This window comes from Lithobates pipiens, unplaced genomic scaffold (assembly GCF_037356315.1).
Source record: "Lithobates pipiens isolate NorthernLeopardFrog02 unplaced genomic scaffold, aLitPip1_a1.2 Scaffold_8, whole genome shotgun sequence".
Taxonomy (NCBI): domain Eukaryota; kingdom Metazoa; phylum Chordata; class Amphibia; order Anura; family Ranidae; genus Lithobates; species Lithobates pipiens.
The window spans coordinates 352,545,273-352,572,498 of NW_027507903.1; positions in this window are offsets into that span (position 1 = coordinate 352,545,273).

Here is a 27,226-nt window from a genome sequence, read left to right on the forward strand (position 1 = left end):
TCCGGTGTAGAGATTTTTAGACACTGAGATTATTGTTTGTATACTGGAGTCAGTGGGTAAGCATTAAGTAAACTATGGGGTAATACATCACTTAAGAAAACAGCTAATGCTATTTGAGTTAAACAAAACATACAAATAGCCCATGTGAATAATGGCAATGATTCCGGTAACTAAGAGGAAAGTCTAAGAGCTGTTTACTAGAATTTCAAATGGAGGAAACCAGACGCCTAAAGTATATGTTCTGCCAAAAACATTGTTTTAATTGTGGATGCAATGGAGGTGAGTTGGAACCCCTGTCATGTGTTACTGTTATCTGGAGTTTTATTAGCGAAATTTATCCTAAATTATAGTCTTGATTAAAGAGGTAGTAAACCTAAAAGCAAACATTATCGCAACCCACCAATTCTTAAAGGTTGTGGCTGCATTCGTTTTCTTTTTTTTAGGTGTTTTTCTTTTATTTTTACCTGGTAATCCAGCCAGTAAGTCTGTTGTTTTTCAACCGAACAAGCTGTCCTGCAGATGTAACATTTATAAGCTCGGGTCAAACCATTTACCAGTGACATGGGGAGCTTACAATGATCATCTTTTATTAATTTATATAAAATCTTTATCCCCCCCAAAAAACCTTGTTGCTGTAACTGCTTTCAGACTGATGAAGTGTGGTTTTATTGCACCGAGGCTGCAGCGCAGCTTACCCACATGTTTGGAGACGGTTATTATTATTATACAGGATTTATAAAGCGCCAACAGTTTGTTAGCTGGGTTAGCGATGCTTTCCCATTAAGTAGTGCCCTGTGGTTTTGGTGCGCTTTCTGAAGGTGCACCAAAACTCCTACATGCTGCATCTTTGGTGCACTTACAGAAAGCGCACCAAACAGAACTTAATATAACTCTATAGAAAAGCACAGCTAACCTGCTCCGAACACATGGGTAAGCAGCACTGCACGTGCAATGCAGTCAACCTGCACCGCATCAGCCTGACTGCAGCCTAAAAAGTATTATGTAATGTACACACGACCGTTTTTCCCATCAGAATAAACTCTGAAGGTTTTTCCGACGGAGTTCTGATGGAGTTCCGGCGGAGTCCTGACGGAGTTCCGATGGAATTCCACTGAAAATGTCTTGCGTACACACGATCACACCAAAGTCCGATCGTAAAGAACGCATGGAACGGTGACATACAGCACGTATGACGGGACTAGAAAAAATAAGTTCAATAGCCAGTAGCCAATAGCTTCCGTCACGTACTTGCTTCAGAGCATGCGTCGTTTTTGGTCTGTCGGAACAGCATACAGGAATTTTTGAAAAAAAATAGTGCGATGAGACATACACATGATCAGAATATATAATGAAAAGCTCCCGTCTGACTTTTTCTGGCGGACATTCCGCTCGTGTGCATTAGGTTTAGTTTGGCTTCAATTTGAATTCAAATCTGCTAGTACATCTAATGCTGCATGCACATGACCGGACTTTTTGATAGCAAAGGTTCGACGGAATGAGTCCGTCAGGCAATTCAATCGTGTGTAGGCTCCATCGGACCTTTTCTTGCCAAAAATTCAGCAGACTTTAGAAATAGAACATGTTTTAAATGTTCCTGCCGGAACTTCGCCGGACTGAGAAATCCGCTCGTGTGTATGCTAATCCGACGGACAAAAACTAGGCTAGGGCAACTATTGGCTACTGGCTATGAACTTCCTTATTATAGTCCGGTCGTACGTCATCACATTCAAATCCATCGGACTTTGGTGTGATTGTGTGTTTCCAAGTCTGTTCATTCAGAAAGTCCCCTAGAACTCCGCCAGAAAACCGTCGGGAAGACTGTCGAACCTAGTCCGTCGAAAAGTCCGGTCATGTGTACACGGCATTATACTTCCCCTCTTCCCTGCTGTCCAAAGGTGTCTCTGTGCTCCTTCCTTAGATACTCTAATACAGGATATGTCTTAGTGGCCAGATCACCATGAACCTAAACTGACATTAGGGTCTCTACTCTGGCATCTATGTCCCCCATTTGGTGCGTTCCATTGAGGGTGCAGGTCAGGCCAGGAGTGAACCCTGATTCAATGTAATCCACAGATCAAGCAGAGTAAAATCTCAGCCACTGCATACAATAAAAGACCAGCATATAATAGGTGATAACAGCCTCAGTCTATATCCATCCAGGCCATAACCCCCGCAGATCACCAGGTGAAAAAAACCTGAAAAAGAAAATGAATGCAGCTACCACCTCCATTGATTGGTAAGCTGCCATATATGATTTGGTTTGGGGTTTAATACCTCTTTAACGTGTATGTTCTGCCAAAAATTGGTTTCAATTTTGGATGCAAGGGGGGTGGTTCAGAACCCCTGTCATGATTTACTGCTATTTGGGGCATTGTTAGCGAGATTTACTCTCAAACTGCCTTGGTTAAGATAAAATCTTCAACAAAGACCCAGAAAGCAAAAAAATATAAAAAAATTATGACAGTAGTTCAAGTCTTCCCCTACTGATTAAAAAACATTACCAATGTTTGACAATTGTGTCTCATTAGGGAGATTTTGCTTTACTTCCTGTCGTCAGCATAGAATTGGAACAAATGAGGGAAATTAAGTGTCCCCACTGGAAAATTTCACCTTTAGTCCTTGTTGAAAAATCTAAATTTTGGATGTATACTTGCTTTCATTCACAGTGACATTGGTGATCAGTACAATTAGAGAGAATATATTTCCCTAACGAAAGTGTAGACACCATTAAAAACCTCACAGTCGTCCTGACCACTCTAGTCATATCTAAGAAAAAAGGTTTATTTTTCCATTTAGATTAAAGGAAATCTATAAAAGAAGAAACATGTGAGTGTCTTTGCTGGTCCCTTCATTTGGAAATGCTAGTTGTTTGACTGTGATAACGATCCAGTGGTTTCAATATTTTTTGAATCAATGACCTATAACAAGCAAGCAGGAGTAGGAGTAGGAGTTCTGAATTTCTTTTTTCTGCTGCATTTACTAAATGAGTAAAGACTGTTTCACTTAGCTATGTGATTATTCACTGAACTTAGTAAATAAGGTGAAGTTATGTTCACGTTAATAGATCAATCATTTGCAAGAAACACTCTTGTATCTTTAATTTCCCTTACTCATGATTGGGTATTAAAAGGGAACACAAATTAACTGTATTCACCATACTCAGTGAATAGAGATGGGTCAAAACCCCCCTGTTTGGTTCACAGCAGAACTCCCGAACAGGGGAAAAATTCTAACCCGAACGGCAAACCCCATTGAAGTCTATGGGAGCCAAACAGGAAAAATAAAAAGTGCCCATTTTGAAGGCTTATATGCAAGTAATTGGCCATACAAGGGGTATGGGGTCTGCGTATTGTCCTGGGGGACAGGTATCAATGCAAACTTTTTTTGAAAAAATCCTTGAACCCTTTCACTGCCAGGTCCGTACGCCGTACCGATGTACAGAAGTGCTTGCAGATGGCCACGTCAGTACGGCGTATGGACCTCCTTTCTCCCTCTCCTATAAGCTTATGGTCACTTCAATGAACTGCAGTGTCTTGCTGTCCAGGGATTCCATCTGTTCAGGTGGGGGTTGCCATTTGTCTTATTTTTGCAGTGAAGCCAAGGAAATAACCAATAGAATACTATGGTGTCTTTACTATACAAACTATTTACAGTTACAGGGATACAATGCAAGACATAAAGTGTGTTACAAATATGCATCTACACACATACAGAAATGTCCTTTCTTCCTAGCAATGCACTAGTCTATATGCAAGAGGAATATACTAAAAGTCACTTAGGTTCTGTTACAGCTGATCCGCAATCTCATTAGCAAAACAGGACCATAAGTAGTAGGAAAAAAGGGGTTTTGGTCTCGGCAGTCTTTCTCTCTCGTAGTATGGCTTCTAGGGATGTCCACTGGTAGCTGGCCTTTTATCCTGGAACATTTGGCAGTTAGTTCCTCATGAATGTAACCCTTTCAAACTGGTTTCCTACATCAGTTTCAAAATTGAGATGGTAGCATAGTACCAAATATGTCATAAGGTCAGGAAATTGTCACTTCTTATTGACAAAACGACAATTAGGCTTGGGTCCAGTGTTTGAAAAGAACTCCTGAAAGAACGTCTTGATATAACAAGGGCATGTGTTTATGAGATGTTACAATTGAAAACTGATGTTTGTTAAGAAAATTTACAAATGGCACTGTGCATAACCAAGGAAGAAAGGAAGAAAGTTAACAGCATTCCAAGCATACATCTACAAAATGCACATTGCACATTGCTTAGGTTAAATCAGTAACAATTAACAGACAGTAACACAACATACTGTATATATAAAGCAGTCAATGCAATCATGGTCCCCCACCCCTAGTGACATCAAAGTGACCTCATAATCCCACCAATTTCAATGGAAAAATGCAAAGAACATAATGCTATGAAATAAATTTGCATAATCAAACAACCCAGATGTTTAAATACCTTGAGAGTATGCTAACAGCAAAATCACCTTTCAACCAATTACCTAGGCAATGTAAAGCCTCGTACACACGATCCAATTGTTGGCCAACTGAGCGTCAGATTTTTGTCTTCAGGCCGTGTGCATGGATCTTGTCTTGCATACTAACGGTACACAATTGTCGGCCAACAAACAGCCTCGTACACACAATCAAATTTTCTGATGGGAATTGTGTGATGACAGGCTGTTGGCAGAAAATCCAACTGTTTGTACGCTCCTTCACACAATTATTGTCGGATTTTCCACGGACAAATGTTGGATGGTAGGCTTTAAAAAAATTTCCGCAGACAAATGTCTGTTGTCGGATTTTACAAGCGTGTGTACACAAGTCCGTCGGGCAAAAGTCCAAAGTGCAAACACGCATACTCGGAAGCAAGGACAAGCTGGAAGTGGTCAGTCTTGTAAACTAGCGTTCATAATGTAGAATTAACATTTGTGACATGGCAAATTATGAAATTGCAGTGCACATTCTTTTCTTCTTTAATGGTATAATAATGAAGCTGCTTTGCTGGTGATACTGATGGAGTTATGGCAAACACATTTTCAAAGGCTTTTTTTTTTCTAGTGATATCAAGAATAATATTATTATGCTTGTTTTTTTGTTTTGTTTTTTGTTTTTTGGTGCAAGTTACCACAACACCATTATCACGTAGTTTTTAGGATCAAAGATACAACTATGTTGGTGTCGCTTGTTCATTTTACATGTATTTTAAAAATGTAACTGCCTAGTCCCAAACTGTCATTTGAAGTAAAACACATAGCCAAGTATTATTCTCCACAATGTTTTTATTGTGCATTAAAAAAAGAAAACAAATAAAATTAGACATGCTATCTGCTAATAGAACTTAACCAAAAAGTGCATTCTATGCATCCAAAAATATAGAAAATATACTAAATCAAATCATTATTCAACCAAAAAATAAAATAAAAGCCTCATGCATGTGTCCTGCTTCTTAATATAGGGGGTCAACAATGTCAAAGCAATAACTCCAAGGCCAATAATACGTTATCTTCTCCGATTCCGCAACATGGCTTGTTGACAAACACCCGTTAAGAAACTAACTGAAAGCCACAAAATGAAAAACGTAAAATGAAAAACGCAAAATGGAAAGCGTAAAATGAAAAGTGCAAAATAAAAAGTGCAAAATAAAAAGCACAAATCAACACTCACCAAACTTCTACTAATACAAAATTAGCAGAAGGAGCCCAAAGGGTGGTACTAAAGAGCTGAAAAAAACACATAGCATGTCACTACATTCATGTTTGTTGGCCGACAATTCCTTTCCCTTTGTATGCAAGAAAAGTTCCTGGCCAACGCCCTTCAGACAAAAGTCAGAGGTTTTGTCTGTAGAAAATCCAATCATGTGTATAAGGCTCAGAGTCATGGCTGCACCAAACAAAGCTCCCAGCTGGGGATCCATCAGGCAGTCAGAGAAAGTCATTGGCAGGTGTAAAGTTCTGAAAGCAAACACATGCAGTTGCCATGTTGCTGCACATGCTCCATGCACTACCCACACAGACACGCTGGCAATCTCATCCTGGAAGTGTTTTTCATTGGTAAGCAACCATTTGACCACACAGAATGTGGGGAGGGAAGCTCTGATACTAGAGAACAGAGATTATAGAAGGGGGGAAACAACGGAAGGAAGGACAGATAATAAAGGCCCCAGTGTGGTAATCGGCCTTTGATAAGATATTCAAGTCGGGTCTTCCCTACATGTTTCGCCAAAGCATTGGCTTCCTCAGGGGAACAAGATGAACCGAAAAAATGGATAAATAGCTCTACAATACAAAAAGAACAATAAGAAAGGAAACATACACATATTTATACATGTATACAATTTACTTGATCTGATATACATCATTGTGAAGCAAGCAAAAAATAGGCAAATCTCCCTAAATGATACCACCGGACCCATAGATAATAACCCAGTACATCACACATGTAAACATGACACATACCAGATTCAGCTCCACAACGTGGAAAACGTTGTAACCACCCAAGAGGGCATGCACCTCACTAACACAGATTGCAGCTGCAGGGGGCAACAGCGGATGAGTAAACTATAAAAAAGAAAAAAAATAGAAAAGTAACTCCTAAAATATAGAACTAGAAAATACTTGGCTGTTATCGCCAATATATATTCCAAGCACAAAAGGGTCAACAAGGCCTTATAACCCACCAAATAATGATAAAATCAGTGAATGAGTCAAGGAACGCTGAAAGGATGATTTGGCAGATGAAAAACATCCTCATACAAAAAGCCACACGACTTCGGTCACTAGGATAATAATGAAATTCACATCAGAATATCTTTTATGTTAATCATTGAAATCCTTTATATTAAAATATTGTTTTTATGATGCTAAAACTTACCCGACACACTAACCAATCATAGTAATGTGTCAGGTATATATATTACATTCAAGAAACCAATCCAATTAGAAGATGAACCAAAAGGATTTGAACACTCCAAATAAAGGACAGGATAGTCCTGCAGCCACAATAGTTTTATATTAAGAAAAACATACCATTGTAAAATTAAGGATAAAGAAGTAGAAAATCAATGCAGGTACAGCAAGGGAGAGGAGTGTGGAGCAAGGCATCCTCCACCTATATACTGACCTTTACAGCAAAGTATCCACATAACAACATCCCTGCAGAGCCAGCAAGTAACTGCTGGCTCTGATCAGCTTATATACCCCCCACCCAAGAGGCGTGATGAAGTAGCCGACAACGGGAGCGGACACACAAAGCGGCATTATGCCTCTATTTAAACGTTTATGTACTACGGCATTGAATAGACACATTGGTCTTCAACATGATTTTGATTCAAATATGGTTCAGTTTTACGCACTGCAACACGTACATTACATGTTAGGAGCGGAGATATCGATACTACTTTATTGCAATTAAAAACTAAGTGGATACATTCATTAGATGCCACAAAGTATCCTGGCTTAAATGAATATAATTTCTTTGAGGTATGATGGGTACACTGGATTGGTTTTCTGTTGCGGTCTGCACTTGACACCACAGTGTCAAGTGCATCAAAGCAACACGTCCCTATCCATCTTTTGCCAAAAGTGATAAAACTAGAGAATCACCCATTACCAAAATGTCTAGGAGGCCTGAAGAGAGAGGCAAAGGATAATCCTTTGCAGCTATTGGTCGACTAGAGGTTCTGTACCCACAGGCCAAAGTGGTGGTCGAAGTTCACCTTTAAGGGCACATCTTTCTTTTTCTGGTAGTGGATGTGTATACAGCCAAAATAAGTGGAGGAGGTGATGGAGTGACTAACCAAATCCTTTTCTTCTGTCAATCAGGCACCGATTAGCATAATGTCATCTACATCTGCAAAAACACCCTGTTTTTCCTCAACCCACAGCTAATCCTGACTTTGCAGTACAAACTGAAATGAAGGAGTTGAAGGAAGTATTTGAGCACTGTGCCAGTCACTTCCTGCAGGAAATTAGATTGAGCAGCCCATGACATGTTAACCGGCCCCTTCCCCACTCTCCATCCTGACGGATCTCCCGGGAAAGGAGGGGGCGGAGAGCACAGGGAGAAAGCCGGAGAACACAGGGTGGAGCGGAGAGCACAGGGAGGCTGGAGAGCACTGGGGGAGTCAGAGAGCATGGGATGGGGGCAGAGAGCACAGGGGAGAGGCAGAGAACACTGGGGAAGAAGAGAGCAAGGGGGGGCAGAGAGGAGGCAGGGATGGAGAGATCATGGTGGTCTGGAGAGCACTGGGGGGGTCAGAGCGCATGGGGGAAGCAAGAACATGGGGTGGGGCAGAGAGCACAAGGGGGCAGGAGAGAATGAAGGGAGGTGGAAATCATGGGGGGGGGCATAGAGCACTGGGGGGAGACGGAGAGCATGGAAGGAGGCAGAGAGCGTGGGGGGAGATGGAGAGCACAGGGGGGAGTTGGAGAGCACAGGGGGAGGCGAAGAGCACAGGGGGCTGGAGAGCACTGAGAGGGAGGTGGAGAGCTTGGGGGAGGCAGAGAGCACTAGGGGGCTTGAGAGAATTTGGGGGAGGGGGGCAGAGAGCACTGGAGAGGCTGGAGAGCACAGGGAAGTGAGAGAGCACTATGGGGGCTTGAGAGAACTGGGGAGAGGCGGAGAGCACTGGAGAGGCCAGAGAGCACTGGGGGGCTGGAGAGCATGGGGAGAGGTGGAAAACATGGGGGGAGTGGTAGAGCATGGGGGTGGCAGAGAGCACTAGGGAGCTTGAGAAAACTGGGGGGGGGGGGAGGTGGAGAGCACTGGAGAGGCTGGAGAGCACTGGGGGAAGGGGGCTGGAGAGCATTGGGGAGGCAGAAAGTACTAGGGGGTCTTGAGAGAACTGGGGGGAAGCAGAGAGCATTGGAGAGGCCGGAGCACACTGGGGGGCTGGAGAGCATGGGGGTAGGGAGGCGGAAAACTTGGGGGAGGCAGAGAGCAGGGGGAGAGCATGGGGGTAGAAAAAAAAAAACAGAATAGGAGGAGCGATGCTTGTTCTAATCCAGAAATGTCAGCCTGTCTAAAAAGGCTTAATAGACGTGGTGCATGTGTTAAATTTTTCCATCTTCGATTTCTGAAAAAATACGCAATTTCTTTATTTACAGATTTAGTGTGTTTGTTCTCCCCCTCAAAAGTTGTTACCTATTCAGTAAAGGTTTAAAGTGTGCTGCAAATCTGTTGTTCTGTCTTTAACCACTTGGCCACCGGAAGGTTTTACCCTATGACCAGACCATTTTTTGCTATTCAGCACTGCTATTTTAACTGGCAATTGCTCAGCCATGCAATGCTGTATGCAAATAAAATGTATATAATTATTTTTTTACATTAAACAAATGCTTTTTGCATTAGAATTCATTCATATTGGATTACTTTTGCTGTATGTTGGCCAAAGAATAATGTAAGCGTAAGTGTAAACAAAATTATTACATATGCAATTTATGTGATTCCAGAATAGTATGATGGTGTTCCAGAGGATTTATGTATTTTTAATGTTGCCCTTTATATCACTTAAAAACAATCACTCACCGCTGAACAAACATGTATTTGTTTATTTCATTATTTATTAAGTAATAGCCTGGCAAATTGTCAAAGGTAAGAATCTGTAATAACGTTTGTTAAAATCCTTGCAATGTACATAGATCGCCCAGAGGGGAATGTTTTCTCAACAAAAGTGGAGTAATGCCTTGTACACACGGTTGGAAAGTCAGATTGAAAAGGTACGATCAAATTATATTGTCGGAAAATCCGTTCGTGTGTGGGCTCTATCTGACTTTTTCCATCGGAAATTACGACGTAAAAAATTTGAGAGCAGGATCTCAAATTTTTTGACAAAAAAATCCAATCAGACTTTTTCCGATCATTTGTAGAGAATTCCGATCGGACAAAGTGCCACGCATGCTCAGATCAAATTACGAGACCAAAGCTATTGGCTACTAGCCTCAATGTAGTCCCATCGTAACAAATGAACGTCATCACGTTCCGAACGATCGGATTTTCTGACAACTTTGTCCGATCGTGTGTATGCAACACCAGTTTAGGACAAAATCCGTCTGAAAAAATCAGACAGATTTTATGGTCGAAATGTCCGACCGTGTGTACAAGGCATTACTCTTTAGCCTTTGACAAAAAAACATAATCCGCAATAAACAAATATAGATGCAAATAAAACTGCCTATCATAAAAAAGAATACACTCTGATACAAGTCCCCATCTTTCAAGAAATTGAAATAATATGCTTGGTGCAAAATGTGTTTAAACAGTTTCCAATTACTCTTCTATATCTTCCACCAATTTTATGAATTGGTCGCTACAATGCACACCCTAATGGATAAACACTCACCGGATGGTGTTCACCACTTATCTCTAAGTTGTTCAAAATTTGCATTTTAGCTGGATGCACTACTCACTACTTGCCTCTCCTTTCAGTAGCAACTCTGAACACTGGTTTAGCACTTTATTGAACACTACTACCTCCGTGCATCAGAGATGGGGTCACCAAAATGTATTACCCACTTGGATGTGAGAACATCACAGACTAATCCCATTTAACATGTTAAGTCAAAAATGGCTTCCTCAAGAATGACATCTGTGCTGTTATCTGGGCAAACCTATATGCAAAACTAATGGCCTCCTCCTTCTTGTCCCAATTAATTCCTCAATCTCCCGACCTAATTTGATACCTCCAATAGAAAAAACCTTACAATCATTTAAAATATATCTTCTTCTGTATCTTCTTTATATAATTAATACACCTTCCACTATATTTTGTATAAAACATTTCAAAAAACATTCACTCCTACTTGATAAAGATAATAACCTAAAGATACTAAACATCTTATGCCCCATACACACAGTAGGACATTCCGACCACAAAATCCGTCAGAATTTTTCTGACGGATTTTGGGCGAAACTTGTGTTGCATACACACGGTCGCACAAAGTTGTCGGAAAATCCGATCATTTTCTGAGCATGTGTGGCACTTTGTGCATTGGAATTCTCTACACACGATCGTAAAAAGTCCGATTGTATTTTGTTGTCGGAAAATTTTCGATCCAGCTCTCCAACTCCGTTTTTTATTTTTTGTGATATAAGCGAAAAAAGAGCGGAAATTTTGAAAAAATAAAACATTTTCTTCTTTCTATTTTAAAAGAAATCCAATAAAATCTAATGTTGTCATAAATTTAAGCCACAATGTATTCTGCTACATGTTTTTGGCAAAAAAAATCCGTTAAGTGTATAATAATTGGTTTGTGTGATCACAGACATATGTATGCAAAGGATCAGGTACAGATGTGTGCTGGTGATCACGGACATATGTGTGCAGATAATCATTGGGACATGTGATTTTAGTAAGACATATGTGGGGGGCAGGTGTTTTTATTATTTGGGGACATGTGTGTTTTAGGGACATGTGTGTTTTGGGGACATTTTATGGGGACATTATTATTACTTAGTATCAGTGATGATAATATATTATCAGTGATGATAATGAATACATGCTGTAAGTGTAAAGCCTCACACTGCTAGTGTTCTCATACTTAATAAATAATAACTATGTGCTGTATATAAAGTGTCTAAACCATCAAACAACTGAAATTACACATCAGCAATTGAAATGATAGTAAATCATAATCTGCAATAACCAGTGGATGGCCCGTTCATTAAGGGCACATGGAAGCCACCCCTCAGTCCATCCCCGCCTCCCCTATCTATGCGTCTGGCCCCTTTCAGGACACCAAGCTTGGATTGCAATGTGGAGGGGCTGTTTTTTATGAAGTACCAATTAGAGCCAGAGGCTTTTTGTTGTAACACTGATCCTCCTCCTGGCCAATCAGGAAGTGTGCATTGACACCGGTCACCCAAATGGCTAAAAGGATAGGAAATCCTATTGACCGCCTAGGAGAAGGAGGGGAGGAGCTGGAAGCCACCAAGGAGGAAATGACTCAAGGCCAAGCTGCTGCACCACGCTTCCTGCCACATGCCACGATGAGGCAAGTGCCTGACCGACGGGCAAACAGCCCCCCCAAAAAAACACCAGCCGCCACTGGCAATAACCAAATATAAGTGCAAATGAAACTGTAGTATTATAAAAAAGAGTTCACATGGTGTTGACCCTTTATCTCTGAGTTAATAGAAATTCTTGTTTTGGTACTTATATTTCCCTTTGCTGTATGCCATGTATCAGGTCAGGAATATCTTCACTTGTTGCTGTGTCAACCCTTTGCTGACACATACATGGAATGATGAATCGAACTTTCAAGTCTTTAACTGGTGTTTTTCGCAAAACCCAGGGTGCTACAGCCAATCTAGAGCTATCCTAGACTTTGTAGATGCACACTATTTAATCCAGTGTCTCAATAAAGCATGATCCAGACAGATAGATCAACAAGCCCTCTGCTGACAATGGACTATCAGACATTAGTACTGTAATGTAAGTCTGTCACCAGACTTCTCTTTTTAAATTAAAAGCTTGCAGTGGTAGAGAATAATAACCAGTTGCATATATCCTGGAAATGACAATTCCTGTCTGTGTCAGACTTTGCTCCTACCCCCTCCCAAATGCTGGTACATAGGCATGTAGGCAGGGGTTAATTCCTCTTTAACGTTACCCCCCCCCCCCCCCCAGTAGGAAGGAAAATTATGTAATCCCTGTTCCTAAAGTGTGGGAATGGGCAATTAAGGGGGGCTCTGACTGGAAGAAGAATGTAGGAAGGTTTGGGCATGTTCTTTTCCCTTTAGAGGAAAGGCCTATCTAGGAAGCTAGGACAGTTTGATTTGACAGTGAGTACCTCCCTTCATCTTACAAGATACTTGAACTGTTCTTGTTGGACTGTTTCTTCCATCATTTAGAATGTATTATGGCAGTACCATTGAATGCTCATTTTATATTCAACGGTATGGCTCCAAGCATACTTGCAAATGGGTCCATTACATTTACATTCAGAAGACCCAGTGGGGTTCCTAGCGATTAGCTGTAGGTGGAAGCCCTATTGAAATTAATGGGAGGCTAACATTTTCCACAGCTAATGTGAGAATCCACAATTAGCTGCAGGAGCAAATCGCCAGTTACCCACACTTGGTCTCCCCATGTAAACACTAACAGTCCTATTCACAAGTGTGACTGGGGACTAAAGAAGATATTTTAGCAGCCAACAGTTTGCTTGTGATGTATTCAGTACCGGGACAATGTTGTCCAGGGCTCAGGGCTAGGATTCAGAATTGCGCCTCCTTCCCCCACTGTTAATAATGCTGTAGAATGGCTGTACCACCCTGCATCCATGCTTTGCCCCCATTGCTTCACTGCGCCTAGGGCAGCTGACCCTCCTGCCCACCCCTTGTCCTGACCCTAGATGTACTGATAGGATTGTTCACACGTGACCCGCCTTCCTCAGTGCAGTCCTTCTCTCCTGAGCCACTGTGCTTTCCATACTTATAGGAATGGGGGTAACTTGCCTTGCCTTGCCGAGCATCATATACACTTGAACAAATAAACTGGATTTCATATATACACTTAGTTAACTCTTCCTCCGCCCCACCCGTGCGCAGGGTGAGGACCCTGGTGGGGCAGATCCACCCTTGCTGCCATGAGAGATGGACCGCTGCAGAAGGAGCGCTGACAATATCTCCTGCCCTGCATGAGGCCACCTACCCTGCCAAACACATGCATCCACGACAGGTGGCTCGCCAAACCCTCATCACCCCTGGCAACCACTGAATCATCACACTGCATTACCTCCTCTGTACTGATGTCTTCATACGCAATGTGCTATTGACCCAACTGTAGACTATGCATGCCAGTTACCTGCATCACAACCCTCCAGCAATCCCAGACCAGGCTAAGGCAAAGCTTCAAAAGATTTACTGGAATAATGCAGCATGATGAGAATCACAAGATAATAGTTCAATATAAAGTACAGTCCTTTCCCAACATCTCTAATCCACAACTACAGGCCCATGGGTACCTAAGCATACCTAGCCAGGAAAGAGTCTATACTTGGCAGAGTCTGCAGTTGGTATCTTTGGGGAGGACTGCAAGTCCCAGAAATCCCCCTACATGTGCAAGGCTATAGAACACAGGTATCTAGCAGAAACAGGGACTTCCACAGAGACAGAGAACCCTGGCAGAAGCAGTGGCTGGAAATCACATCTTGCTTGCTGTCTGTGTCTTTTCTTTCCATGCAGCAGCCTCTCAGCAATTTTCCATACAGGCTAATCTCCCCCGGGTGGTTGCTTGGCTGAATAGAATACTTCTTCAGCTGACAGCCTTTCCTTTTTCCCACGTGGCTTGAACTAACTCGGGCAGAGTTTCCTTCTTGAATTTATGAGCACAGGGAGGGGTGCAGAACCTAGCAAAAAGCCAGATAAGGAAGACCCGGAAAACAAGTTAACTCTTTCTTTTCCTCCCGGGCTTCCTGCCTACACACTGACAGGTACATGGCTAAGGCGTTTTGTAGTAGGGTGGTCAGAGCCTGATGGGGAACTGAGAAAACAGCAGTGTGCAGAAAGCTGTCACATACATCACCTGCTCTGAGTACTGGTGTACCTCTTTACACCAGCTCACAGCTGGTCTTAATTACCTTCAGTTTCCCAATCTGAGAACTGTTAGTAATTGTTTACGAATCTGTTGCATGCAACAGTTACAAGTTCTTAAAATGTTGGTTATACTACTTGAATTTGCTGCATGTGTTGGAAATGTTACTGACAATGCCACAAATGCTTGCCAGAATTAGGTGCAGATAGTCTTTAGGGAAAGAGCAGACAGAAAATGTAATTTAGGACTTTATTAAATTTATTAAATCCAAAATATCTTTCTGTAGCCCAATACATGTTAATGCACTGTGTGTCCTGTGTCAGCATTCTACATATATAAGAGGACTAATGTCACCATATTGTTAGCCCCTTCAACTCTCACATCTGTTTACCCATTATGGAGTGGAATAATTTTACTCAAACGACCCATAAGACAGGGAACTCACAAGGGACATCAATTAGTATAGCCCCATAGGATGAACAAATCACTGGTCTCCTATATTCACCAAACACATGAGGGAAGCCCGAATTCCTACATCAGTGAGTCAGCAGGACGTGAGCCCCATGCAGGGACCCCAATCAGATTCTGGCTTAGGTGTTGTGCATATTCAATCAGCTGATATGCGATGTGTGCCTATTTTGGGTCGCTGACTCACTGATCTAGGAATTTGGGCTTCCCTCATGTGTTTGGTGAATATAGGAGACCAGTGATTTGTTCATCCTATGGGGGTATACTAATTGATGTCCCTTGTGAGTTCCCTGTCTTATGGGTCGTTTGAGTCACATTTGCTGATCCCACTAGTTCACGATTCATCTCCCAGGGAATGGATAGAGGTTTCCTCTTCCCGTTATTTTGCATCCCTCATACCGTCCAGTGTATTGATTCTGGTCACCATAGTGATTTCCTGTTTTCTGTTTGATGCAAATTATATATACCCCTGATGAAGAGAATTTATCTAAGATCTCGAAACGCGTTGGATTGCTGCCTTTTGTCCACTGTAGGGTATTGTTATACAGTTGGACTTAGGAAATATACAGTGTAACAGGATAAATTATGTATATATGTCATTTTTTGTCTGTAAATATATGAAATGTGTACTGCATATAGTATTATTAATTTTTAACTATTATCATTAAATAATTATTATCTTTTGATTTATTTTTGTATATTTTATATGACCACCTGCCCGTGATAAAGTCCTATCCTTAGAGGAGTAAATGTGTTTTTCATATTATAGGAGAAAATGGAAAATTTATATCAAATACTTACCGTAATTTTCCTTTCCTGATGGGCTCCATGGCAGCATACGTGTGGGTTAGCCCCGCCTCCATAATTACCCAATAGGACCTCTACTCCCATAAATCTTTGCTCCAAGCTGCTATCCGTGTTCCGTAACTAGCCTACTCCAACATTTGGGAGGGAACTCCTGCTGCCATGGAGCCCATCAGGAAAGGAAAATTACGGTAAGTATTTGATATAAATTTTCCATTTTCCTGACAGGCTCCATGGCAGCATACGTGTGGGAAATAACTCGCCAAACACACCCGGGTGGGCTAAAAATGTTGAGCAAAGAAACTAGAATTTTATTTTTCATTGTCCACTGACAATACTTGTAAACCAAAATTAACAGAAGAAAGCGCAGCTGGCTCTACACAATAATGGGAAACAAAAGTATTAATTGAAGACCAGGAAGCTGCTCTACAGATAACTTCTGGTGCGACATGTCATACTGCTGCCCAAGAGGTCGAGATGCCCCGAGTTGAATGAGCCGTCACTGCCTCAGGAGGAACCATGCCCTTTGCCTTGTATGCCCTTTGAATCGTTTGGACCACCCAAGATGAGATTGATCTTACTGATGCTCGCATCCCTTTATTTTTGCCATGGAGAAGGACAAAAAGAAAGTCTGTTCGTCTGAACGAGGCTGTAGCATCCAGATATTGTTTCAAGGTGCGACCAACATCCAGGGGATGAATCTCTTGGTTGTCTGACATTCTAAACATAGGTGGCACGATCTCCTGATTTTCATGAAATACTGATGTAACTTTTGGATTTGACCCAAGCATAGGGATCAGGACTACTCTGTCCGGGAAGAAAGTTAAAAATGGTTCAACAGACCCAAGATTCCTAATTTCCGACACTCTTTTGGCTGAAGTTATTGCCACCAGAAACACCGTCTTGATAGTGAGATCTCCTAAAGACAGAGGAGCATCCAAACCTTTCCCAAGATCAGAAAGAAAGTCCAATACTAATGGAAGGTCCCATTTGGGAAACCTGGGCCTTTTTTGAGGCCTAAGCCTGATGGCTCCTTTAAAGAATTGTTGAATTAAGGTATGATTCGCCCACGAAACTCCTGTAAAGGCTGAAATGGCTGAAACTTGTACTCTAAGAGAACTAACTGCCAGAGACAAGTCTAACCCTGACTGAAGGAAAGACAAGATATCTTGAACTGCCGGAGAATTATATGAATTTGACCTAGAAGACATGTGGCCCATAAACCTGGCCCATATACGTTCGTACACTTTATTGGTACTCTTCCGTCTGGCACTAAGAAGGGTTGGAATCGCTTCTTCTGGGCAACCCAGAGCTTCTAGCCTTCCCCTCTCAAGAACCATGCCCTGAGGTGTAGACAGGATGGGCACGGGTGTAACAGTGTGCCCTGAGACAGTAGATCTGGCCTGAGAGGCAGGGGAACTGGGTCCTGATAGCTGAGGAGCAACAGCAGAGGAAACCAAGGCCTGTTCGCAATGATTTCCACCTTCTCCCTTCTGAGCCTCTGAAGGAACTTAGGATTACAGGAACTGGAGGGAAGGCGTAGGCTCTCTGGAACTTCCAACAATCCGTGAGAGCATCTATCCCGAACGCCTGAGGATCCCTGAACCTCGAGTAGTATCTGTGCATCTTGCGATTGTACGGCGAAGCGAACAGATCGACCTCTGGAGATACTCCCAGAGTCAGAAGCCACTCGAAGACATCCCTGTGAAGGGACCACTCGTTGTTGTCTATTTTGACCCTTGACAGAAAATCCGCTTGAACATTCTGGACCCCTGGGATGTATACAGCAGAAATGTTGACCACATTCTTCTGAGCCCAGTTCATTATCGGTTCTACTTCTCGTAATAGAGACCAACTGCGAGTCCCTCCTTGTTTCTTTATATAGGCCACCGCAGTTGTGTTGTCCAGTCTTAACATTACTGACGACCCTGCCACCAGATGGTGAAATGCTATGAGTGCTTGAAAGGCTGCTCTCAACTCCAGGATGTTGGAGACCACACACAGCGACGGGAACGACCACCTTCCTTGAGCTACTTCCGTAAGGCAATGAGCGCCCCAACCTTTGTTGCTGGCATCTGAGGTTACTATTACCCAGGAAATGGGGACTATCGAATGATGGTTGCGTAGATTCTTCCCTTGAAGCCACCAGAGGAGAGACATCCTCATCGCTGGTGTAAGGAGTATGCGCTGTGTTTGATTGGACGAGTCCCACTGTTGCAGAAACCCTTTCTGGAAGGGACGAGTGTGCCACTGGGCCCATTTCACCATAGGGATGGTGGCCGTCATTGTGCCGATCACTTTCAAGCATTGTAGAGCCGAAAGATGAGATGATTCCCAAGCCTTGTGAATCCTGTCCCGGATCACACAGATTTTTTCCTCCGGCAGAGAGATAGTGCCTTTTAATGTGTCGAACTGAGCCCCTAGAAACACGATCACTTGAGTTGGAACCAGATGGCTCTTCTCTAGGTTCAGGAGCCAACCAAACGTCTGCAGAGTGGAGATGACTAAACTCTTGTGTTCCAGAATTTGATCTCTGTCCTGAGATAATAGGAGCAAATCGTCCAGATAATGATGGAGACGAACTCCTTTGACTCGTAAAAGAGCTACTATCGCTAGGAGTACCTTGGAGAAGACCCAAGGAGATGTTGTCAACCCGAATGGGAGACAGGTAAACTGGAGGTGTTGATCACCAACTGCGAAACGGAGAAATTGCTGGAAATCCCTTGCTACTGGCACGTGAAAGTATGCGTCCTTCAAATCGATTGAGATTAACCAATCCCCTAGCTGCACTGACTGTTGGATTGTAAGAAGAGACTCCATTTTGAACTTTTCCTTGCGAATGAAGGAATTGAGGAGGGTCAAATCTACCCCCGGCCTCCATGCGCCATTTCTTTTCTGAACCATAAACAGAGGAGAATACATTCCTTCGCCACGTTCGTCTTCTGACACGGGCACGGCTGCGCCTTGATCCAGCAAACAACTTACGTAGGTCAATAGGACCTGTTTCTTTTCCTCTGAGCCTGGAATTGTTGTGGGAATGAACCTTAATCTCGGAGTGTTGATGAAAGTCCACTTGTGACCCGAGGAAACCGTCTTGACGGTCCAATAATCTTGAATTGAGGCCGCCCAAACATGTCGGTAGTGAAGAAGGCGAGCCCCCACCTGACATGTTTGAGCGGGCCCAGTTTCAAAAAGATTTGGTAGAATCTTGATTACCTGCGGAAGCCCCCTTTGAGGTTTTCTTAAGGGAGGATTGTCTGGACCTCCAAGATCTAGAGAACTCCCTGCCGGGTCTATAACTGCGCGCTTCTCTAGCGCGATCCGAGGTCTGCCTTCTTGGAAAAATACGTTTTTGGTTTTGAAGACGTCTGTCTGGAGGGAGGAACCCAGACCTCCCACCTGTGGCCCGGGATATGGCGCTATCTAGTTTTTTACCAAACAAGGAGGTTCCCTCAAATGGTATACGACACCATGCCTGCTTAGATGTTGGATCCGCCAACCAGGGACGGAGCCACAAAGCACGGCGTGCCGAGACTGCTGCCAACATAGCCCGAGACAGAAGGCGGGTAATGTCAATAGATGCCTCCCCCAAAAAGGCTGATGCTATTCTGATCTCCTGAATAGGAGAGTCTTTAGCCGTATTCACTGAGATACCTCTTAAGAACTCTTCAACATTGTCGGCCCATGTTTCAATAGCCTTTGAGACTGCGGCTAAAGCCAAAGTTGGTTTACAAGCCATCCCTGAAGTTAGATAAATTCTTTTCAGATCTGAGTCAATTCTTCTCTCTAACGGATCTTTGAAAGATACTGTGTCTTCCAAAGGGAGAGTCACGTATTTGACTAAACGCATAAGTGCTGCGTCTACCAGAGGAGCTGATTCAAGGTGCTTCACATCATCCTCCTTAAAGGGGTACAATTTAGACACCTTTGATTGCATGGAGCTCTTCCTATCAATCTTGCTCCACTCTTCAGTAATGATTTCTCCCAATTCAGATAGAAAAGGAAAATGTTGCCGTTCCTTTTTGAGTTGTTTGAGTTTGAGTTGTTTTCTTTGTTTGGGGAGGGGAGAAGTAGTGGGTTCTTCCCATTTTAAAGCTTCTTTCACTGCCTTGACAAGAGCAGGTACTAAAGCGTAATGAAATCCTACTCCTGGATCCTCTGGATCCGATTCGCTGTCAGACAAGAGCACAGAGTGGTGGCTTGGTTGAGAAGATTCCCCAGTCTCTTGTAAGAGCCCTTCACCTCCTGAAGGACATAATGGGTCTGAGGGGGATTCCATAGCGTGATGAGCTTCCCTCTGCTGCAGGGATTCCTTTACCACCCTTCTCACCATAGATTCCAAGCGTTGATCCGCACCATCTCTTTCATCTGCGACTTTAGAGAAGCAATGATCACAGAGCGATTTGTCTGATGGGATGGGCATCTTACAGCCCCAACATGAATTATCTGGTCCTCTGCTTGAGTGCGAGTGACCACTGCGTTGTTCAGATCTGGAAGACCTACGGTAACCAGACTTTGACGATGATTTGCGGTGGTGCGATTTTGACGATCCACTGTGACTATGCGCACTGTAATGCGGTTCAGACCTAGAAGGGCTATAAGGAAATATACAAGAAAGAGAGAGAGATACAGACCAGGCTGGTATCAAATGCTAAGGAATACTCCACATATACACAGCAATCCAGCCATGCACATACCTGTTACAAGCGGGCAGGTCACTAGTAGGCAGTTAGGCATCCATGACTAAGAACGCTGACTGTAACAACAATAGACCCTCATAAGCAGCCATACAAAACACAGGAGCAACAATACATCAGAGCAGATCATAACCTACCTTACACCAACCAGAGAATGGCCCCGGGAAGTCGCTGAATTTCCTGCAATCATTCCCAAATTCTGACATCTCTCACTGTGTTTTAAATATGGCGCCCATGACGTCATCAGCGGCGTCAGACGCAAGATGCCCGCGTGCATGCGCGGGAACCAAGCCTCGCTTTGGATTTGGGTCCGCGCATGCGCAAAACGCAGCGCTGGACCCGGAAACAGGGGGAGAAAGGCTGCTGGAACGCGGAAGCGTCAGCGCCTATGCACAAGAACCAGCTGGCATATGAAAAAGACACAGGTAGAAAAAAGAAAACACATAAACACTGCTGCCATGAAAAACGGAATTTTTACAGCTCACCACTCCACCAACGATCATCTGGCTGAACAGGTTCAAGCACACACCACCGATCCACCGGGCAGATAATGGCCACCTTACATAGCAGGTAATAAGCCGTGCGCACTTATCTTCGGACAAACCAAGCCTTCAGCGCTACTCTGCCATGCACTCCATACCCATGCTTAACAGACAGGGCCTATCGGAGGAACAAAAGCTTGATAGTCGGCCTACTTGATCGTAGTGAAGATCTCTTCAGATAGGAAACACCTGTCCTATGGAGGAGGACAAAAAAGGAACACGGATAGCAGCTTGGAGCAAAGATTTATGGGAGTAGAGGTCCTATTGGGTAATTATGGAGGCGGGGCTAACCCACACGTATGCTGCCATGGAGCCTGTCAGGAAAGATTTGAGCTAATTGAAACTAAAGTGGATGAGACAGTTACCAAAGTTAACCAGAATTCCACAATGATCACAGACCTACAGAGCAGGCTTGATGAGGCATTCACGAAAATCGAGGATTTGGAAAACCTATCCTGCAGATACAATGTTCGCCTGCAAGGACTGCCTGAAAATCACACTGATTTGGAAGCAACCATGAGGGAGCTAATGAAGGAACTGATTCCGGGTGTTTGAGAGAGGCATATGGAAATAGACAGGATCCAATGGGCACTGACAGCGCCAAGATCAGATGGACTGCCACGGGACATTATAGTTAAGCCGCACTATTATGGTATAAAGGAAAAACTGGTGGCGGCTGCCCGCAACAGACCAGATCTATCCCTTTATGAAACACCAATTCAACTTTTTACGGATTTGGCTCCCTCGACGGTCCAAAAACGAAGGAACATGAAGCCTCTACTGCAACAGCTCCTAAACAGCCAGATCAAGTACAGATGGGCATTTCCGTTCAGGCTTTCATTTTATTACCAAGGCAGATCTCACTCCTTTTCAACTTTTAATAAGGGGGAGAAATTACTACTGGAACCGGGGATTATTTCTCGAGAATCTCAAACTGCCCCTTCATTACGCAATGCTGACCACCCCTTTTCTCCGCTGTGGCAACGACCATCCAGATCGTCTGCAAAAAAGTCTTCTCCGCTCACCTGAAATTGTCATAACTTTATCCCCCCTTTTTGGGGGCAGCTATAATCCACCCAAGGTGTCCTTTACACGCCTGATGCTAGCAGTGTGTCCGCTGCTGTCGTCCCTGTCACTTGAAGTTGGTTAAACACGTAGAGATGCTTAAAAAATGTGAAGTTAACAATGATTCATTTTTTAGCGATTGCTTATGTTATGTTGCACCACAGTATTCTATCCTGGCGGTATTCTAAATTGGATGCCGCCAGTCCTCCCTGGTGGGCCCACATTTTCAGGTCATAAAAGGCTGACCTGGATTTTTGGGCCTCATGGGAGGGTGACTAGATTGTATAGCCGTAGCTCCGCAGGTGCTGTTCTTTTGTTTTTTCTCTCATTTCTTTTTCTTTGTCTACCATTTTTTTTAAGTGTTCAAATGATTGAGACCCAGTTCCCATGGGTTGTAGTTGGTATGTAAATGTAATTTGGGTTGGGGTGTAGATACATGCCTAGCCAGTGAGACTATCTCCCTCTTCGGATGAAGGTATCCTCACGCATTATGTTCCGGATGTTAGTTCCGGATGGGATTTTATCCCAAAAACTTGACATTAAGATAAAAGTTTATAGATAAGGTTATTTTGGCCTTGTGCCGCAATTTCTACTCTTTACTCACCTATATCCTTTTTTCCTTCCCCCCTCCTCATCCTGTTCCTTGACTCCACGCTCTGGCTCCATGACCCGACTCTGGTCAAAGCTGAAGACAGCACCTCCAGACTAGGTACAATTCAGGATTCAAGGTAAGAGTGTCCTGCCCTGCCACGATGGCTAAGGATTGTAAGATGCAGTATTCCATAATAACCCATAACGTCCACGGTTTCATTTCTACAGTGAAAAGGAATAAGGCCTTTCACTACTACCACTGCCAGCAAGTTGATGTCCTATTACTGCAGGAAACCCATTTTTCCAAATCATCAAGCCCTAGATACCTCACTGCCAAGTATCCACAATACTATCTATCCTCAGGCCCGGGAAAAAGGGGAGGGGTGACAATATGTTTCTCAAAACGGACCCCATTCACGCCCATAACTATAGTTAAAGACAAATTGGGTCGCTATGTCATGGTGGTTGGTCGCCTTCACGACCAATTGGTTTCATTTATATCCTACTATGCACCTAACTCGGGACAGGTGGAGTTCTTCGGTAAGATGTTGGGGGTTCTGATGCCTAAGATACAGGGACAGGTGGTCCTAGGCGGTGATAGCAATATTCCGCTAGATCTGAATATGGACAAATCAGACTCGGGGAAAATAGTTCTCAAGCGAGCACCTAACAGCAGCAGTAAAATGGCACGAATACTACATGACTATGACCTGATAGATGCTTGGTAAGAGGCTAACCCCTCCACTAGGGACTATACACATTATTCACAAGCCCACCAGACATATTCCCGCATAGACCATTTTTTTGTACATACTTCTCTACTTTCAGCCATTACGTCGGTGAAGACCCTGTCCACTCCCTGGTCTGAACCTCTCCAATCAAATTGACGACATTGGGCCTTTGGTCTAAACCACGCCCCTTGCCATGACGTTTAAATGAAGCTTTGCTGAACGACCCCATAATATTTGCAGAACTTGAAACAGAGTTGAATAATTATTTTCGTGAAAATCTCGCTTCAGCGACGTCTCCAGCAATAGTTTGGGCAGCCCATAAGGCTACCATTTGGGGCAAACTAATACAACTGGCGGCGAGGGCTAAACGAACATAGGAAATGACAATCAAACAGTTGGAACATGATCTAGACACACTAATGAAGGAACAGCGTCGGTCCCCTCAGGTAGATATTAGACATAAAATTGACAATGCTAGGACAGCACTGAACCTGAGCCTGAGTACCCAAGCAGATAAATGCATTCGCTGGTCGAGACATAAATATTATACAATGGGAGATAAACCTACCACATTCCTGGCCAGGAAGTTAGTACCCCGCATACATACGCCCACCCTACCCAAATTGAGGTTAACCTCAGGGCAACCCACACAAAACCCTGATTCTATCATACAGGAATTTCATAAGTTCTACACTAGATTGTACGATAAACCAGAACATTTTTTGCATACTAAAGCGGAAGCCTTTTTTCGGGAAGTTCCACTACCTCATCTTACAGACACCCACATAGAACTCATGGACAAAGAATTTACAGAGATAGAAATCAAAATGGCCATAAAAACGCTTAACTCCTCTAAAGCCCCTGGCCCAGATGGCTTCTAGGGCCACTACTACAAGAAATACCAGGAAGTTTTGCTCCCCCATCTGTGCCCCTTTTTTTAATGGGCTGAGAAAGGGGAACAAGATCCCATCACATGAAAACACAGCATATGTCCATGTCATACCGAAACCAGGTAAAGACCTAGGAGAGTGTTTAAATTATCATCCAATATCCCTGATAAACGTTGACTTGAAGATTATGACAAAAAACCTGGCCTTAGACTAAACTTCTTTCTTCCACAATATATTCATTTGGACCAGGCTGGTTTTGTTCCTGGCCACTAGGGATGAGCTTCGCGTTCGAGTCGAACATACGTTCGACTCGAACATCGGTTCCGAACGTTATGGCCCGTTTGCGCAAAATTCGTATGGCGCTCACGGCCCACAATGCACTGCGATGGTGCAGTGCATTGCTGGCTCATGATTGGCCAATCACAGCGCCGGCAGCGAGGAGAGCCATGGTTGGCCACAGGCAGGATGCCTGTGGCCAATCATAGCTCAGGCTGTATAGTACACGCCCCACACTATATAAGGCCGCCAGCGCGGCGGCCTTGTGTAGTGTGTTGGCATCTGAAGCAGTTAGTGGGTGTTCTGTGTACCTTCAACACAGTATACACCGATCGTTATCGGCCGATTTTTCGATCTTGCTCTTCTGTAGTGGTTGTTGTCTGCGTGCCCTGACAGCAGTATACACCGCTATATTCACCTATATAGCTAGCGATATATCTATCTTTTATAATAGAGCTTGCAGTCAGTGTTAGGAGCTTGTGCGTGCTGTCTGCGTGCTCTGTACCCAGTACACACCGCTATATCCACCTACATAGCTCTTCTCTATTTGAGCCATCTGCCATCTGCAGGAGTTGTTGGAAGTTGTGTGTGCCTCCAGCACAGCACAGTATACATCTGTATTTACCCTTTATTGCTGGTGTTCTATAATAAAGGCATCTGCAGGAGTTAGTGGGTGTTGTGTGCCTCCAGCACAATATACACCTGTATCTACCCTTTATTGCTGTTCTCTAATAGAGCCATCTGCAGGGCTTAGTGGGTGTTGTGTGCCTCCAGTACAGTATACCCCTTTATCTACCCTTTATTGCTGGTGTTCTATAATAAAGGCATCTGCAGGAGTTAGTGGGTGTTGTGTGCCTCCAGCACAATATACACTACCCAATTGCTAGAGACAACAGTGCTGGTCGTGGACGCGGTGCATCGTCATCATCAGCACGTGGCCATGGGACACACTTGTCCTTCTTTTCGGCAGCTGGACATGTTGAGCCGCAACATGCCAACGACTTGGTAGAGTGGATGACCAAGCCCTCTTCATCCTCCTCATCCTCTCTCACCCAGTCTCAGGGTACTAGCAAAGCAGCTGCCAACGCATCGTCTTCCCTCGTCTCAATGTCATCATCAGTGACTCCTTCCCTAGACCCACCACGTCCTCCTGAGGAGTCTCCTGAACTCTTTGAGCACAGTGTTGGGTACATGCTCCAGGAGGATGCCCAGTGTTTTGTAGGCTCTGATGATGATACTCAGCTAGAGGAAGGCAGTAGCGTGAATGCAGAGAGAGGGGATGCTCAAGAAGGACAGCCATCTGGCAGTCATGTTCCACAAGCTGCAGCATACTGCCAGGTTTGCTACAGCGATGAAGAGGGAGGGGATGATGAGGGCACTGACTCCACGTGGGTGCCTGGTAGGATAGAGGAGGAGGAGGCACATGTCCAACGAGGCAGGATGCCCTCCGGGGGCCAGCTTAGGGGCAGCACACCGACTGAATCACACCGCAGAGCTCCGCCTGTGCAGGGCGCTGCCTCTGCGCATTATTCTAAAAGTTCTTTGGTGTGGGCCTTTTTTGAGACGAGTGCATCAGATCGCACCACTGCTATTTGCAACATATGTCTCAAGCGTATCTCGCGTGGCCAAAACATCAGCCGCTTGGGCACCACATGCTTGACCAGACATATGTTGACCTGCCATGCAGCTCGTTGGCAAGCGTACCTCAAAGACCCACACCAAAGAACAAAGCGGACCTCTCCTTGCTCCTCACCAGCTGGCATCTCCAACCCCACTAGACCTTCAGTCCTCTCTGAAACCTGCTCTGAGAGGAATGAAGGTGTAGAATTAGGTGTGTCACGGCCAAGTGCTTCCGGGCACTCTGCTAGCAGTACACCCACGTCTGATTATAGCAGGCAAATGTCCCTGCCCCAGCTGCTGGACCAGCGAAAGAAGTTCACTCCCAGCCATCCACATGCCCAGCGGTTGAATGCTAGCTTGGCTAAATTGCTAGCACTTCAACTGCTGCCTTTTCAGTTGGTAGACTCGGCCCCCTTCCGTAAGTTTGTACAATGTGCAGTTCCTCAGTGGCAGGTCCCCAAACGCCACTTTTTTCTCACAGAAGGTGATTCTGGCTCTCTACCGGCATGTGGAAGGCAATGTCCTTCCCTCGCTGGACAGGGCGGTCAGCCGTAAGGTGCATATTACCGCTGACTCATGGTCCAGCAGGCATGGACAGGGACGTTACCTGTCTTTCATGGCCCATTGGGTCACTCTTCTGGCAGCTGGGAAGGATGCAGGACAAGGTGCAGTAGTGTTGGAGGTTGTTCCGCCACCACGCCTCCAAAATTCTACTATTGGTTGTGACACATCTCTCTCCTCCACCCCCTCCTCTTCTTCTTCCTCCATGGCCTCTTCCAGTGCTCTGTCCTCAGAACCAGCAGTGCTCTGTAGGCGTACCCGGGGCTACGCAAGTACGCAGGCAAAACAATGCCATGCCGTGCTTGCGCTGGTTTGCCACGCCAGCTTAAGCCAGGAATGGTGGTTTGCGACAATGGCACCAACCTCCTCTCTGCCCTCCGACAGGGACAACTGACCCATGTGCCCTGTGTAGCTCACGTCCTTACAGGATGTCCTGAAGCAGGCCAGGAA